At 46.4% G+C, this 17028-nt stretch overlaps 1 protein-coding gene and 1 non-coding gene across 3 annotated transcripts in view; one reads left to right on the top strand and one right to left on the bottom strand.

Annotated features, from left to right (window-relative positions):
* Positions 1–17028, bottom strand: part of ABAT (4-aminobutyrate aminotransferase) — a 114680-nt gene that overhangs the window by 84309 nt on the left and 13343 nt on the right.
* On the top strand, positions 2329–2390 carry LOC112129537 (U7 small nuclear RNA). The gene has a single exon (XR_002911920.1). It is a non-coding gene; the product is annotated as a U7 small nuclear RNA (small nuclear RNA).

Here is a 17028-nt window from a genome sequence, read left to right as displayed (position 1 = left end):
GCTCACTCCTGTAATCTCAGCACTTTGGGAGGCCAAGGCTGGAGGTTTGCTTGAGCTGAGGAGTTCAAGACCAGCCTGGGCAACTGTCTCTACAAAATAAATAAATAAAGTTTAAAAAAAGTTCCCTAATTCCTGGCTAGGATGCACTGGAGTTAAGTCCAGCTAGCTTTTAGGTTCCACGGTGTGGCTGCTGTTTTAGAAATGTAAGCTTGTCTCTTGCCTCTTGCAAACTGACATAAACGTAAATCACATTTTAGCTCTCACTTCTTGAACATAACCACAATTACATGGTCATCAGCTTGAGGGTGAAATTAGGGAAGGGAGGAAGAAAAGGGACTCTCATTTGCCTCTAAAATATCTCTAACTCTGGGCTGGGCACATTGGCTCATGCCTGTAATCCCAGCACTTTGGGAGGCTGAGATGGGAGGACTGCCTGGGCCCAGGAGCTGGAGACCTGGGCAACATCGTGAAACCCTGTCTCCGCTTAAAAAAAAAAAAAAAAAAAAAAAATTAGCCTGGTATGGTAGTGTGTGCCTGCAGTCCCAGCTACTAAGGAGGCTGAGGTGGGAGGATGGCTTGAGTCTGGGAGGTCGAGGCTGCTGTGAGCCATGATTGCCCCACTGTACTCCAGCCTGGGTGACAGAGGGAGACCTGGTCTCAAAATAACAACAAAAAAAGTGATTATTCTGCTAGACCATCATGGGCATTGCTCACTAGCACAGGAAGAGAGTCATCTTCCAGCCTCCACTCCCCTAGCCTGTCACTTTTTAGCTCAGTGGTGGCTCCCAGCCTTTCATGAGGCATCTGGGACCTTGCCTAACCCACCTCTGCCTGCGTCTCTTTCCTGAGTACTGACATGCCACCCCACCCATTCCACCCTCTGATTCCTGGAGGGCACAGAGCTCTGTAGCCTCAGGGCCTTTGCACCTGCCATTCTTGCAGCCCCGTCTGCTTCCCTCACTCCTCCTTAGCCAAAACCTAGGAATCACTCAGGTCTCAAACACTTCATGTTATCTCTTCAGAGAAGCATTTATAAACCTTCTTGTGGAAATACAATTGTCTTGCTGTAATTTCTTATAGCTTCTTGTGTAATTCTTTCCATTCGTCACAGTTAGTACTTACACATTTATTTGCATGAGTACCTTTTTTTTGAGACAGGGTCTTGCTCTGTCTCCGAGGCTGAAGTGCCATGGCACGATCTTGGCTCACTGCAGCCTCCGCCTCCCAGGTTCAAGTGATTCTCGTGCCTCAGCCTCCTGAGTAGCTGGATTACAGGAGCATGCCACCACGCCCAGCTAATTTTTGTTTTAGTAGAGATGGGGTTTCACCATTTGGCCAGGCTGGTTTTGAACTCATGACCTCAAGTGATCCACCGACCTCAGCCTCCCAAAGTGCTGGGATTACAGGCATGATGAGTCATCACGCCTGGCCTCTTTTTTTTTTTTTTTTTGAAACAGGGTCTCACTCTGTTGCCCAGGCTGGAGTGCAAGTGGTACAATCACAGCTCGTTGCAGCCTTATCTTCAGGGCTCAGGTGATCCTCCCACCTCAACCTCTTGGCTGGGACCACTGGTGTGTGCCACCATGACTGGCTACTTTTTTGTATTTTTTTTTTAATAGAGACAGGGTTTTGCCATGTTGCCCAGACTGGCCTCAAGTGATCCACCTGCCTCAGCCTCTCAGGGTGTTGGGATTACAGGCGTGAGCCACTGCAGCCAGCATGAGGATCTTTTTAACGTACGCCTTCCACGCTAGCCCCAGAGATGGACTGCACAGTGTCCAACACACCCAACAGGCACACTGAATATTTGTCCAGTGAATTCTTATGATTCCCATTTTACAGATTAAAGGAGCTGAGACCTTGGAAGAAATGTCACTCCCTCAAATGACAGAACTATCAAACAAATTATTGCGATTCCACTGTGTGCAAATTCATAATCCAAGGGCACCGAGGCTCTATCAAGAAATGTGGGCTAATGGCTGGTGCACAATTATACTCAAGCAATAGCATCATTTGGACTATGAAACCTGACTTCACTCTTAGCTGCTTTGTGAAACTGAGGGTGTGCATTAGGCGTGAAGTCAATTTGCTCTCTTTGAAATGAGATTCAGAACAAAAAAACAACCAACCTAGCAAAAAACCAACCACCAACCAACCAACTGCCTGGGAGTTCAGCTATCTGCCTGTCTGATCTCAGGTCTGAAAGCCAGACCATCACCCCTGGCTCCCTCTCTCCCAACAGACACTGCTGGAGAGTATCTGAATCCAGCCCTTTTGGAAAACAACATAAAGAGATATTAAATATTTTGACCTCAAGAAATCCCAACTCAGTGTTATAGCTCTTTTAGAATTTGTCTAGCAAGCTTTCCAGTAAAGACTGGAAAGCCCCTGATATAGTTTGGCTCTGTGTCCCCACCCAAATTTCATCTTGAATTGTAATCCCCATGTGTCAAGGGAGGGATCTGGAGGGAGATGGCTGGATCATGGGGGCCGTTTCCCCCATACTGTTCTCATGACAGTGAGTTCTCACGAGATCCGGTGGTTTTAAAGTGGCAGTTTTCCCTGCGTGCTCTCTCTCTCTCTCCTGCCACCTTGTGAAGAAGGTGCCTGCTTCTCCTTCACTTTCTGCCATGATTGTAAATTTCCTGAGGCCTCCCCAGCCATGTGGAACTGTGGGTCAATTAAGCCTCTTTTGTTTATAAATTACCCAGTCTCAGGTAGTATCTTTACAGTAGTGTGAAAAAGGACTAATAGAGCACCCCATCAAAAAAAAATTCCCAACTCTAGAAATTTAGCGAATGCAAGCAATACTACATGAAGGAATAGTTGTATGCTCAGAGATGTTCAGAGCAGTGTAATTTAAAGAGCCACAGGCACAGTGTCTCATGCCTATAATCCCAGCACTTTGGGAGGCCGAGGTGGGAGGATTGCTTGAGGCCAGGTGTTCAAGACCAGCCTGGGCAACATAGTGAGACCCCATTTGTACAAAAATTTAAAAAATTTTTTTTTAAAAAAAGAAGCATGCTCAGTTGAAAACAATGTAAATGACCAATGGTAGAGGATTGCTCAAATAAGTTGTGGTACAACAACTAGATTATATGACATTTACTGAAAACTGTGTAAAAAGACAGGGAAGTGATTTTTTAAGCCATGCAATGAGAGAAAAAAAGAACATAAAATTTTATATGCAGTCTGGCTACAGTTTTTTACAGGCACAGAAAAACAAAATCATAAACTGCTACACAATAAAGCAAGGCTGGAAAGACATGTGTTTTCTGTTTAGCACCGTTGCATTTTGGATATGAGGCTATGGCATGGCCGTCTATTTGTTGCCACCTTTTTGTAGTTTCTGATTCTTCATTAATAACCTGTATTATTAATTCTATCAAATGTTGGGAGAAAAGAAGTCTCTCTAGCATTCTCAAATAATATGCACAGAGATACTTCACCAGGGCATGAGAGTAACTTCAGTGGATGGCAGCCCAATGTGTCCAGATGTTTAATTATAGGAAAACAACTATTGAGTAACTCGATGTGGCATTAACAGAGAGCCCCAGAGGCACTTGGAAATTGATCTGTGTTCAGTTTGGTTTCCGAAGGTGTGGAAAGAGGAGATGAGCTTCCAAACAGACTATAAAAAGGACATTAGCTTGCTAGCATTGAACCAGACAAATTGGATTCTAGTTCCCAGGTGGAAATACTTAAAGTTGGAAGTAGGTCAGCACATTCAGGGAGTTTAGTGCACCTGCAGTTGACACAAAGGGAAACTTCTCGACTCATCCCAAGATAGTAGAAGAAAGGAAAGCTTGGAGTTAAGAAGTCTCAAATTTCTGGAAGGCCAGAAAAGAGGATGTTCTTGAGGCTCTGTGCTCTGGGATGCGGACTGTAGGCTAAGGATCCACAACTATGGCCACTGGCCTGCTTTTTTAAATAAAGCTTTATTAAAACACAGCTACACCCGTTCATTCATGGCTGCTTTGCACTACAATGGCAGAGTTGAATAGTGGCAAGGGAAACCACATGGCCCACATGCCAAAAATATTTACTGTCTGGCCCTTTATAGAAACAGTTTTCTGGTCCCCCATGTAGGCATTCCAAGCCTTCAAACTACAGGTCTTTCCTATCTTCCCAATAACAAACTGATGATCCATTTCACTCAATTTCAAGCAGAGTTCAGTTTTTAGAGAACAGACACAGACCCTAGAGGGCCACTTTTGCCCTCAGACACTGTCTCCTTTTTCTGCTAACATGTCAGCAACACACAAAGTGTACGCTTTTCCTAAGTCACCATTTGCCATCCACCTAAATGTTCTATTATTTACCAACATTTTTAAGACTTTTGCTTGAAATTATCTTGCTTTTTAACAGCTGTAATTTTTTTTTTTTTTTTTGATACAGAGTCTCACTCTGTTGCCCAGGCTGGAGAGCAATGGCATGATTTTGGTTCACTGCAACCTCCGCCTTCCGGGTTCAAGCTATTCTCCTGCTTCAGCCTCCCGAGTAGCTGGGACTACAGGCACACACCACCAAGCCCGGCTAATTTTTTCTATTTTTAGTAGAGACGGGGTTTGGCCATGTTGGCTGAAACTCCAGGCTGGTCTTGAACTCTTGACCTCAGGTGATCCACCCACCTCGGCCTCCCAAAGTGCTGGGATTACAGGTGTGAGCCACTGCACCCGGCCCTTAACAGCAGTAATTTAAGTGGAAACTTTTATATCATTACTGTATCTAGAAAGCCAGTATCCTTTCATATAAATACAAGGTACCTGTAAAAACAATGCATTGACAATAGAGAGGTGTTCGTCAACTCTACCTGGATCTCGGTGCCTGCACAGGGCTCTCTAAGCCACTGCATCTTCCTGGCACCCTCTCATGCATCACACCTAGTCCATCAGTCAATCCTGTTGGCATCACCTTGAAAACAGATCCAGAATCTGCCCACTTTCCTGCCTCCATCATTTCCCCTGTGATCCAAGCCCCAGGGTTCCCGCCGTGTCCTAACCATCCATCTGCTCCTGTCATTGGCTGTGGTCTGTGTGCAATCAACATAGGCGCCAGAGCAGTCCTTTGCAAAAGTTAGGTCAGATCACACCAGTCCTCCCTCTGGTGAAAACCTTCCAATGGCCCCCTGATATGGTTTGGATCCATGTCCCCACCCACATTTCACATTGAAACACAATCCCCAATGTTGGAGGAGGGGCCTGGTGGGAGCGGACTGGATCATGGGGGTGGGGCTTCTCATGAATAGTTTAGCACCATCCCTTTGGTCCTGTCCTTGTGATGGAGTTCTCATGAGATCTGCTTGTCTGAAAGAGTGTAGCCAGGTGCGGTGGCTCCCGCTTATAATCCCAGCATTTTGGGAGGCCGAGGTGGGAGGATCACCTGAGGTCGGGAGTTCGAGACCAGCTTGGCCAACAGGGTGAAACCCCGTCTCTACTAAAAATATAAAAATTAGCTGGGTGTGGTGGTGCGTGCCTGTAATCCCAGCTGTAGTCCCAGCTACTTGAGAGGCTGAGGCAGGATGACTGCTTGAGCCAGGGAGTTCAAGACCAGCCTGAGCAACATAGTGAGACCCTGTCTCTAAAAAAAAAAAAAAAAAGTTTTCAAATGAGCCAGGTGCAGTGGTGCACACCTGTAGCTCCAGTTACTTGGGAAGCTGAGGTGGGAAGATTGCTTGATCCCAGGAGTTCAAGGCTGCAGGGGAGCTATGATCAAGCCACTGCACTCCAGCCGGGGTGACAGCAAGTCAATGTCTCTTTAAAAAAGGGATTAATTGTGAGATTTCACAAACAGTGCAGAGGGAGACGCCTGACACCAAGGAGTATCTACTGTATGATTCCGTTTATAAAGTTCTAAAATAGGCACAGCTAATCTATGGTGAAGATGTTAAATAGCAGTTACCCACTGGGGCATGAGGGAAGTTTCTGGGGGCTGGGGGTGGTCTAGATCTTGATTTAGGTGTTGGTTACATGGTTGTATTCACAGGTAAAAATTCATGGAGGTGCATATATAAGTTTAGTGCAGTTTGCTGTGTTAAGTTATTCATCAACTTAAAGATAAAAGGAGGAAGAGAATATCAGGAAAGTCCAGCCCCCTTTCCCCAAAATTAATTTTGCAATTTTAGTTAATGGCTCTTCTCCAAGTAATTGCAAGCTGTGAGAGGGCAAAAACCACACGTGCAATACTCATGTCTGTATCCTACACCCAGCACAGTGTGCGTACAGGGCAAGCATCGAGAAGTATTCACTGCAGGCCAGGCGCAGAGGCTCACACCTGTAATCCCAGCACTTTGGAAGGCAGAGGTGGGTGGATCACTTGAACCTAGGAGTTTGAGACCAGCCTGGGCAACTCACTCTCTAGAAAAATTACAAAAAAAAAAAAAAAAAAAAAATTAGCCAGGTGGCACACAACTATAGTCCCAGCTACTTGGAAGGCTGAGGTGGGAGAATCACCTGAGCCCAGGAGGTCGAGGTTGCAGTGAGCTGGATCGTGTCACTGTGCTCCAGCATGGGTGACAGAGTGAAGCTCTGCCTCAAAATAAAAAAAAAAAAAAAAAAAAAAAGAAGAAAGAAGAAGGAAAGAAAGAAAGGGAAATATTCACTGCCACTGCACTCCAGCCTGGGTGACAGAGTGAGAGTCTGTCTCAAAAGAAAGAAAGAGAGAAAGAGAGAGAGAAAAGAAGAAGAGGAAGAAGAAGAAGAAGGAGAAGGAGGAAGAGAAGAGAAGAGAAGAGAAGAGAAGAGAAGAGGAAATATTCACTGCACCAGGCTGGGCAACATGGCGAAACCCTGTCTCTACAAAAAATACCAAAAAATATTAGCCAGGTGTGGTGGTGCACACCTGTAGTCCCAGCTACTCAGGAAGATGGGGTGGGAGGATCGTTTAAGCCCAGAAGTCCAAGGTTGCAGTGAGCCGAGATCACACCACTGCACTCCAGCCTGGGTGACAGAGTGAGGCCCTGTTTTATTTTATTTTATTATTATTATTTTTGAGATGGAGTCTCACTCAGTTGCCCAGGCTGGAGTGCAATGGCGTGATCTTGGCTCACTGCCACCTCCGACTCCCAGGTTCAAGTGATTCTCCTGCCTCAGCCTCCTAAGTAGCTGGAATTACAGGTACCTGCTATCATGCCTGGCTAATTTTTGTAGAGATAGGGTTTTACCATGTTGGCCAGGCTGGTCTTGAACTCCTGAGCTTAGGTGATCTGAGGCCCTTTAAAAAAAATAATTCCCTGCAAAAATAAATAAATGAAGTAATCACTACTCAAGTGGCCGTTTGCACATTCCAAAGATGGTTGCAACAGCATCTCCCCCCCCCAATCTCTTCCCTCTGTGACCTAGTAGCCCCTCACTGGGAGGTGGCACTTATCTCTCCCCACATTTGATCGGGGGCGGCTCTGTAACTACTTCAACCAAAACTATGTGGCACAGAGTGGAAAACAGGCAGTTCCTCAAAAAGTTAGACACAGAATCACCATATGACCCAGCAATTCCACTCCTAGGTACATACCCCAAAGACTGAGAGCAAGGACTCGAACAGATACTTATCTGCCGCTGTTCATTGCAGCACTACTTGTTTTTTGTTTGTTTGTTTGTTTTTTTCTTTTTGAGGCAGAGTTTCACGCTATTGTCCAGGCTGGAGCGCAGTGGCGCAATCTTGGCTCACTTCAACCTCCCCTCCTTGGTTCAAGTGATTCTTGTGCCTCAGCCTCTCAAATAGCTGGGATTACAGGTGTGTGCCACCACGCCTGGTTAATTTTTGTATTTTTTAGTAGAGATGGGGTTTTGTCATGTTAGCCAGGCTGGTCTTGAACTCCTGACCTCACGTGATCTGCCCACCTTGGCCTCCCAAGGTGCTGGGATTACAGGCATGAGCCACCGCGTCCTGCCAATTGCAGCATTATTCATAAGAGCCAGAAGGCCGGGCGCGGTGGCTCACGCCTGTAATCCCAACACTTCAGGAGGCCAAGGAGGGTGGATCACCTGAGGTCAGGAGTTTGAGACCAGCCTGGACAACATGGTGAAAACTCCATCTCTACTAAAAATACAAAAATTAGAAGGGTGTGGTGGCAGGTGCCTATAATCCCAGCTACTTGGGAGGCTGAGGCAGGAGAATCGCTTGAACCTGCTTCCGGTGAGCTGAGATCGCGCCATTGCACTCTAGCCTGGGGGACAAGAGTGAAATTCCATCTCAAAGAAAAAAAAAAAAGAGCCAGAAGGTGGAAACAAACCCAAGGGTCCATGAGCAGATGAGCAGATAAACAAAATGCGACCTCTCCACACAACAGAACAGAGCAACTGCTAAAGGCGGGCCATGTACTCAGTTACTCTCAACCACTCCTCCGGCAGCAGGCAAGCTTGGAACCCTAGAGCCATCAGAGACAGTACAGTCCTACTGATCTCTGGATTTTGGACTTCTGGCCTCTAGAACTTAAGAGAATAAACTTCCATTGTTTTGAGTCACTCAGTTTGTGACAATTTTTTTGCAGCAGCTCCAGGAAGTGAATGTATGATGTCAATGAATATTTTTACTGATCATGTCAGTTATTACTGCTACCACCTCCAATGTACAAAGGATCACCTCCTGCAATTTAAAGCTTGCACAGGGCCAGGCGTGGTGGCTCACGCCTGTGATCCCAGCACTTTGGGAGGCTGAGGCAGGTGGATCGCCTGAGGTCAGGAGTTTGCGACCAGCCTGGCCAACATGGTGAAACCCCTTCTCTACTAAAACTACAAAAAATTAGCCGGGCGTGGTCACTTGTACCTGTAATCCCAGCTACTCAGGAGGCTGAGGCAGGAGAATCTCTTGAACCTGGGAGGCGGAGGTTGCAGTGAGCTGCAATCACACCACTGTACTCCAGCCTGGGTGACAGAGCAAGACCCCGTCTCCAAAAACAAAAACAAAAACAAAAAACAAAAAAACTTTAATTTGCACAGGAGGAAAGGGAGTTTCAAATTCATACATTATTACAAGGGCTTGGATCTGAACCCAGGCACTGACTGCAATTGCTCATGTCTGGACTGTTCCGGGCATTTCTAGATCATCCTCTCTTCCTGTCTCCACCTGAATCCAAGCCACTTCCACTTGTAATTGACTGTGGCAGCCGCCTAAGTGGTCTCTCTGATCCCATCGAGGTCTTGTTCAATCCACTTTGCATGGAGCAGCCAGAGGGATTATTTTAAAGTGAAACACATCATGTCACTCCCTAGTTAATAACCTACCAAAGATCTCTAATTGCAGAGAGAATAAAACCCAACCTTCTAATGATGACCTCAAGTCCCCCCAACGTGGGACCTGCCATGCATCTGCCGTGTCCCCGCCTGGAATGAGCTTCCCCCAGGCCCGAAATGGCTGTCTCATTCTTCAGCCCAAATACCACCTGCTCAGAACAGCCTTCCTTGACCCCAACTTAAAGTAGTCCCACTGCTTTCAGACCAACACATTTTATTTTTGTCACCCTTATCTGTCTCTTTCTCATTCGTTCATGATTCATCGTCCTCTCTCCGCCAGCACGCAAGCTCCTCGTCTCTTGTTCTCCTTGATTTTACAGTTGATGCGCAATGTAAGTTACATGTTGAGTGTTGGTAATTCCCTGGGACATGGTTGCCTCTGGGGATGGCAGGAGCAGGCCAGTTTTCCAGGAGAAAAAATTAAAATCAACGAATGATCACTTAACCTGAGGAGCTTCCTCCACAGGGGAAGTGGACACCCTGGGGTCAGCTTGAACAGGTCTGCCCAAGACCAGGCTTCTCCGATCTGCTCCCCAGGCACCCGGCTGCTGGGAACACTTCCTATTCACTCCTGTGATGATCCCATGGGCCTATCAGCATCTATAGGCCAGAAGAAGGGCTGGCCAGAGCTCAGGGACCACAGTCAGGTTGCTGATACCAAACTTCCCTCTTTATTTTTTTTTTGAGACAGAGTCTCGCTGTGTCACCCAGGCTGGAGTACAGTGGCTCCACAATCTCGGCTCACTGCAACCTCTGCCTCCTTTCAAATGATTCTCCTGCCTCTGCCTCCCGAGTAGCTGGGATTACAGGCGCGTGCACCACACACAGCTAATTTTTGTATTTTTAGTAGAGACGGGGTTTCACCATGTTGGCCATGCTGGTTTGAACTCCTGACCTCAAGTGATCTGTCCGCCTCAGCCTCCCAAAGTGTTGGGATTACAGGAGTGAGCCACCATGCCCGGCCTGATCCCAAAATTTTTGAGAGCTCCCTACCAGAGGTCAGCCTTCTTCCCCAGGGTCTCCCTGCACAGTCACCCTGGCCCTTCTTTAATCCTGCTGGGTTCCCAGTGCTGTGCTGAGTCCTGGACAGAATGGAGTGCAACAGTAGGAACCTTGGATTACAGAGGCAATGGGGCCCAGGTGTTAGGGTCATGGGCTGTGCACTCAGACCTGGGTTTGAGTCCCAGCTCTCTCTTGTACTATGGCTGCAATCTTCAATAAGTTACAAAATGGAAGGCGGATTTTGGCTCAATAACTAAGAAAGCTCCTTGCCTTGGAGTGGGATCCATTCTGGAGGCTGGATGCCTTCTTGTCTAAGATGCAGGAGAGAGGCTTTAAGCATCTTTAAGCATCTGACTTGGTTTAGACCCAGTCAGCTCAGCGATCCCTCATGGTCCCAGGTTCTAAGTTTCTGTGCATTGTTTAATTATCCACTCCCTTGGGTCAACTGCTCTGCCCCAAGAACTGGCATTGAGCTGGTGTACTGGAGACAAACCACTCTGTTCAGTTACCACTGAAAACTGCTCTGTATCTCTACTGACTTCGAGTGCTGTGCATTTTGAGACTTAACATCACTCCAATGCAAGGAAAATTTCTTTCCACTTAGCAGATGAGAAAACGGAGGCAAAGAAAGCTGAAAGGCCCCGCGGTGGATTAGGCTTTATCTACACTCACCCTATGCTAACTAATTTCCAGACATCACTGATGCTCTTAAACATCTGTGATGTAGTGGAGTAGTGCCAGTTTGCAGACTGAGAAGCTGAGGCTGAGGTAAGGTTGAGCAAAACTCATCCTATTCTTGCCACAAGTAAGTGGCAGTTGGGATTTGAACCAGGTTTGTCTGGCTGCCTAGTTTTTCTGCAGAATCATGAATGCAGTGCTTAGGGGTGATTCTGCAGAGGTGGAGAAACACAATCTTTACAATCATTTGGATCCTGCAGAAAATTAAAACTACAGCAAGGCGCTGGCCTCTTATCTCAACCAGTATGAACCATCTGCTTCTCATTCCAGTCTTTTAACAGAAATCTCTGAAGAGTTCTCCTCTCTCTCCCACAATGCCAGCTCCAGTGGGGAGATGTCTTGTAGACTCAGCACTTTCTCCCAAAACTGTGTAGCTTTGACATGCTGCTCTTACTTCCAAAGGATGTCCCCAAGCAAAGCTGGGGCTTTCCAGACTCAAGACCCAGAACAAAGAACTGAGCTCACAGGGACAGTCACTGGTCGGACAAGGGTGAACGCTCATGTCCCGAGGTACTAAAGGATCATCACCTGTCAGGCTTGCTGGCCCAGTGGCTCCAGCAGAATGCTGCCAGCTGGGCCTGACAATCAAGTGAAATCAAGTGAAACGTCGGGAATGGGGAGGAAGTCGGGGAAGGCAGAGTGTAGGCGGGAGCACAGAGTTCTCTGTGTGTCCCAAACCGGAACTCAGGTGTTAGGATGTGGCGGCCTGCCTTCCTTCTCCTGTGCTTCCTTCTCTGCCAGGACACAGCCCAGGACAGACACCTAAAGTTACTCCAGGGATGTCTCAGCCTTGGGAATACACCCATCACGACTGACTCCACACTCCACTGGAATTTGAGCCCCTTTTTTCAGCAAAGTGGCAATGGCAACTGCGAACCTCAAATCAAAATCTTTCAAAGCTCGCCCCAGGTGCGGTGGCTCATGCCTGTAATCCCAGCACTTTGGGAGGTTGAGGTGGGAGGATGACTTGAGCCCAGGAGTTCCAGACCAGCTTGGGCAATATAGTGAGACCCCATCTCTACAAAAAATAAAAAAGGTAGCCAGGCATGGTGGCACGTGCCTATGGTCCCAGCTGCTCGGGAGAATTGCTTAAGCCCAGGAGCTCAAGGCTATTGTGAGCTGTTGATTGCACCACTGCACTCCAGTCTGGGTGACAGAGCAAGACCCTGTCTCAAAAACAAAACAAAACAAACAAACAAATAAAAAAAGTGCAAGGTGAATGCATGTAAAGCTAGGGAAATCTGAATAAAATGGATGGACTGGGCTGGGCGCGGTGGCTCATGCCTGTAATCCCAGCACTTTGGGAGGCTGAGGCGGGCGGATCACAGGGTCAGAAGATCGAGGCCATCCTGGCTAACACGGTGAAACCCTGTCTCTACTGAAAAAAAAAAAAAAAAAAAAAAAAATCTTAGCATTGTGGTGGGCGCCTGTAGTCCCAGCTACTCGGGAAGCTGAGGCAGGAGACTGGTATGAACCTGGGAGGCGGAGCTTGCAGTGAGCGGAAATCATGCCACTGGACCCCAGCCTGGCAACAGTGCGAGACTCTGTCTCAAAAAATAAACAAATAAATAAAAATAAAAAATAAAAAAAATTAAAATTAAAATGGATGGACTGTATCAATGTCAGTATCTTTGTTGTGATATTGGACTCTATGGGTTAGTAAGATGGTGCCATTGGGGAAAACAGGATGAAGGACACATAGGATCTCTCTGTATCATTTCTTATGACTGTGTGTGAGTCTACACTAATCTCAAAACAAAAAATTTACTTAAAAGAATGGGCAAAGTCAAACAAAATAAAACCCTCCCAGCAAATTCAAGACCTAAAAACAAGCTGGGCATGGTGGCTTATACCCGTAATCCCAGCACTTTGGGAAGCTGAGGCGGGCAGATCACTTGAGGTCAGGAGTTCAAGACCTGCCTGGCCAACATGGCAAAACCCAGTCTCTACTAAACATACCAAAATTAGCCCAGTATGATGGCACATGCCTGTAATCCCAGCTATGCCTGTAATCCCAGGAGGCCGAGGCATGAGGATCACGTGAACCCGGGAGGCGGAGGTTGCAGTGAACTGAGATCGTGCCACTGCACTCCAGTCTGGGTGACAGAGCAACACTCAGAGTCTGTCTCAAAAAAATAAAAATAAAAAGACCTAAAAAGAGTATTCCCTTCAATAACATGGATTTGAAATGCATGGGTCCACTAATATGTGGATTTTTTTCAATAAATACACTGGAATTTTTTTTGGAGATTTGTGACGATTAGAAAAGCTCAAAGACAAACTGTGTAGCATAGAAACATTGAAAAAAATTAAGAAAAAGCTAGGTATGTCATGGATGCATAAAATATACGTAGAGGCTAATCTTGTAATTAACTGTTTATGTTACTAGTAGGCTTCAGGTTAGCAGGAGGCTATCAGTAGTAAAGTTTTTGGGGAGTCAAAAGTTACACATGGAGGCTGGGCATGGTGGCTTGCGCCTGTAATCCCAGCACTTTGAGAGTCTGAGGCAGGTGGATCACCTGAGGTCAGGAGTTCGAGACAGCCTGGCCAACATGGTAAAACCCCATTCTGTACTAAAAATACAAAAATTAGCCAGATATGGTGGTGTGCACCTGTAATCCCAGCTACTCAGGAGGCTGAGGCAGGAGAATCTCTTGAACCTGGCAGGTGGAGATTGCAGTGAGCTGAGATCGCACCACTGCACTCCAGCCTGGGCGACAGAGTGAGGCTCCATCTCAAAAAAAAAAAAAAAAAAAGGTACCTTTGGATCCTTCAAAGGTCTGGGCCAAGCAAAGTTCTCCTTAAATGCAGTAGGGGAAGTGTTCTTTCAATCAGCCAGGTAGCCAAACCCCCACACAAATGGCAAGAGATGTGCATGTTTGCTTGCTTCTTCAAGATAGAAATGCAGAGAGCTAGCTCAGCGGAGTGCAGTGACCTTTGGCATACCGTCTTCAGCAGCAAAGGTGTGAATTTATGAACATGCTCCATTCCCATCAGGAGGAAAAGAATATGACATGGCAAGTGCTAAGAGCTTCAGGCCCTTTTGGGGGGATTTTCCTCTCAATCCCCCTAGCAAAAAAGGTACTGCAGTACTGGAAATGTCCTGGAATGCAGCTTCCAAGAGGCAAACCTCACCTGCTCAACTGCCTCCTTCTTAGCCATGTTGCCAAAAGCATTTTATGGACTCTATTTATTTATTTACTTATTTATTAATTATAATGTATTTTTTTGAGATAGGGTATTGCTTTGTCGCCCAAGCTGGAGGGCAGTGGTGTGATCACAGCTCACTGCAGCCTTGACTTCCTGGGCTTATCCTCCCAACTCAGCCTCCCAGGTAGCTGGGACCACAGGCATGATGAACCACTGTGCCTGGCTAATTTTTTTATTTTTTGTAGAGACAAAGTCTCACTTTGTTGCGCAGACTGGTCTCTAACTCCTGGCCTCAAGTGATCCTCCCACCTTGGTCTCCCAAAGTTCTGGGATTACAGACATGAGCCACAGCGACCGGCCCACGTTTTACTGACTCTAACATGGAGCCCAGGTCCTGCCACCCTATGGAAGGAAAGCCCAGAAACCCGATAAGAACCACTCACCAGGGACAAGGTACTGAAGAGAGGTGCGGTTCGTAACAGAAACTTCCTATGAAAACACTGGAAGGGGTATTGAAAAGTTGTGCTCTTTTATTCAGGGTTTTGCAACCTCAGCACTATTGACTTTTGGGGCCAGGTAATTGTTTGTTGCAGAGGGAGGGGTTAGAATGGTTAGCAGCATCCCTGGCCTCTGCCCACCAGAAGCCAGTAGCATTCTTCCTTCCCCGCCAGCTGTAACAACCGAAAGCATCTCCAGACCTTGCCAAAAGTCCCTTGGCACTGGGTGTGGTGGCTCACACCTGTAATCCCAGCACTTTAGGAGGCTGAGGGCAGCAGATCACCTGAGATCAGGAGTTCGAGACCCGCCTGGCTAACACGGCGAAATCCCGTCTCTATTAAAAATACAAAAATTAGCCAAGTGTGGTGGTACATGACTGTAATTCCAGCTACTCAAGAGGCTGAGGCAGGAGAATCGCTTGAACACAGGAGGCAGAGATTGTAGTGAGCCGAGATTGCGCCACTGCACTCCAGCCTAAGCGACAGAGTGAGAGTCTATCTTGGAAAAAAAAAAAGTTCCCTGGGGAGCACAGGTGCAGCAGTTGAGAACCCCGACCTCCAGGAAATGTGGCAGGTTATCTGCTCTAATATGATGTATTAACTGCAGGCAGGTGCAAGTGTTCAGGTGAAGGGGTTCAAATCCCAACTCCCTCACTTGGTTTCTGAGGACCTAGTGCAAGTTTTGTAATAGACCCTCATCTGTAAAATGGGCTTGAAATCACATCAAAGGGTTATTGTGGGGTTCCCAGAGAGGGTACTCATAGTACACAATATATTACCAAGCACTAAGTAGATACTCAATAAACAGAGGAGGTGTGGCTGTAGCAACAAGCTATGTGCCAATATGGGCAAGTGTGGTTTGACGAAGGGAGAGCTTAACTGAAATCTGTATTCTATTTTTCAGGTTTTTTTTTCCCCCTAACACACTGCCAATACTTATTCTAAAAATTCTAAAACTACATTATTTCCCCCAGGCTCTAAAACCTCCCTGAAGCAGTATTAACTCCTGGCTTCTTCATACATTCCTTTGCCAACAAATTCCCACCTTGAAAACCCACAAAGAACACAGCGGCCACCTACATTCATGAAAACATCAATCCTGTCCGCTATGTTTGGCTCTCCTGTCCTGGAACAAGGGGCAGACCCATTTAATGAGATTTTGAGTGCTGGTATATATTCAACTCCCTCCCCACAATTCTATAGAAACCCAGCAGATATTTACCTTGATGAAACCCTTCTTAATTACTCCACTTGGTGCAGAAAGAACCAAAACCCCATGTTGGCTGCTAAATTTAAAAAGCACTGCCAAGAATGAGATGAGGGTCTTAGATCTGGATAAGTCATCAGATCCGCTCAAGGCACAGATTAGAAACATCTCAGAATCCTGTCCTACTCCCCAGAAATGTTTTCATTCTGTAGGTAAAATTCCTGATGAGTATGACTCACTCTATATTTTGAAAAGGAAAAAAGCACCACAAAAAATGTAGAAAATTATAGAGCTGGAGACTTTTATATTTGCCCTTTGGAAGCTGTGTGGTCTTAGGCAAGTGACTTCAGCTCTCTAAGCTTCTGTGTTCTTATGGTCTTCTTTTATGGTTAATGCTTTTTGTGTCCTATTTAAAAAGTCCGGCCAGGCACGGTGGCTCACGCCTGTAATCCCAGAACTTTAGGAGGCTGAGGCAGGAGGATTGCTTGAGGCCAAGAGTTTGAGACCAGCCTGGGCAACATAGTAAGATCCTGGCCTTGGTGACTATTTTTTAAATGCAGGATTGCCTCTAATGAGGCAAAGGGGTCCACAGGATGGGGATGAGGGAGAAAAATTTATTTTTTTCTGTAGATTAAGTTGCAGTGTTTGAATGTTTTATCACGTGCCATGATTGCCTATTCAAAAAATAAATTGTTAAACAAACAGAGAAAGTCTATGCGGACTTGAGGAATAAAGGTACAGGAAGGGAAGGAGGAGGGCTTCTAAGTCCCTGGTCCTTGGAGGTCCTCCAATAACCCCATGTTTGAAGACTTAGGTTTTGGATCAGGCAGATTCTAGTTCAAGTCCTGTTTCAAGCTCTTGCTACATCTGTCACCTTGGTGAAGAAGCTTAAAGGAAGAGGACCTTTCCCACCTTATTGAGACATTAAAAATGAGATAGTCCAAGTAGTACCCAGTGTCTTGTAGGTAGGAAGCATTCAACTTTTGGCCGGGTGCAGTGGCTCTTGCCTATAATCCCAGCACTTTGGGAGGATTGCTTGAGGCCAAGAGCTTGAGACTAGCCTTGGCAACATAGCAAGACCTTGCCTCTACAAAAAAATAAAAAATAAGTAAAATAGTGGGGTGGGGAATGTGCCTATAGTTCCAGCTACTGGGGAAGCTGAGGCAGGAGGATCCCTTAAGCCCAGAGGTCGAGGCTGCAGTAA

The sequence above is a fragment of the Pongo abelii genome, chromosome 18 (genome assembly GCF_028885655.2).
Source record: "Pongo abelii isolate AG06213 chromosome 18, NHGRI_mPonAbe1-v2.0_pri, whole genome shotgun sequence".
Lineage (NCBI taxonomy): Eukaryota > Metazoa > Chordata > Mammalia > Primates > Hominidae > Pongo > Pongo abelii.
This window is presented reverse-complemented; position numbering and strand designations above follow the sequence as displayed.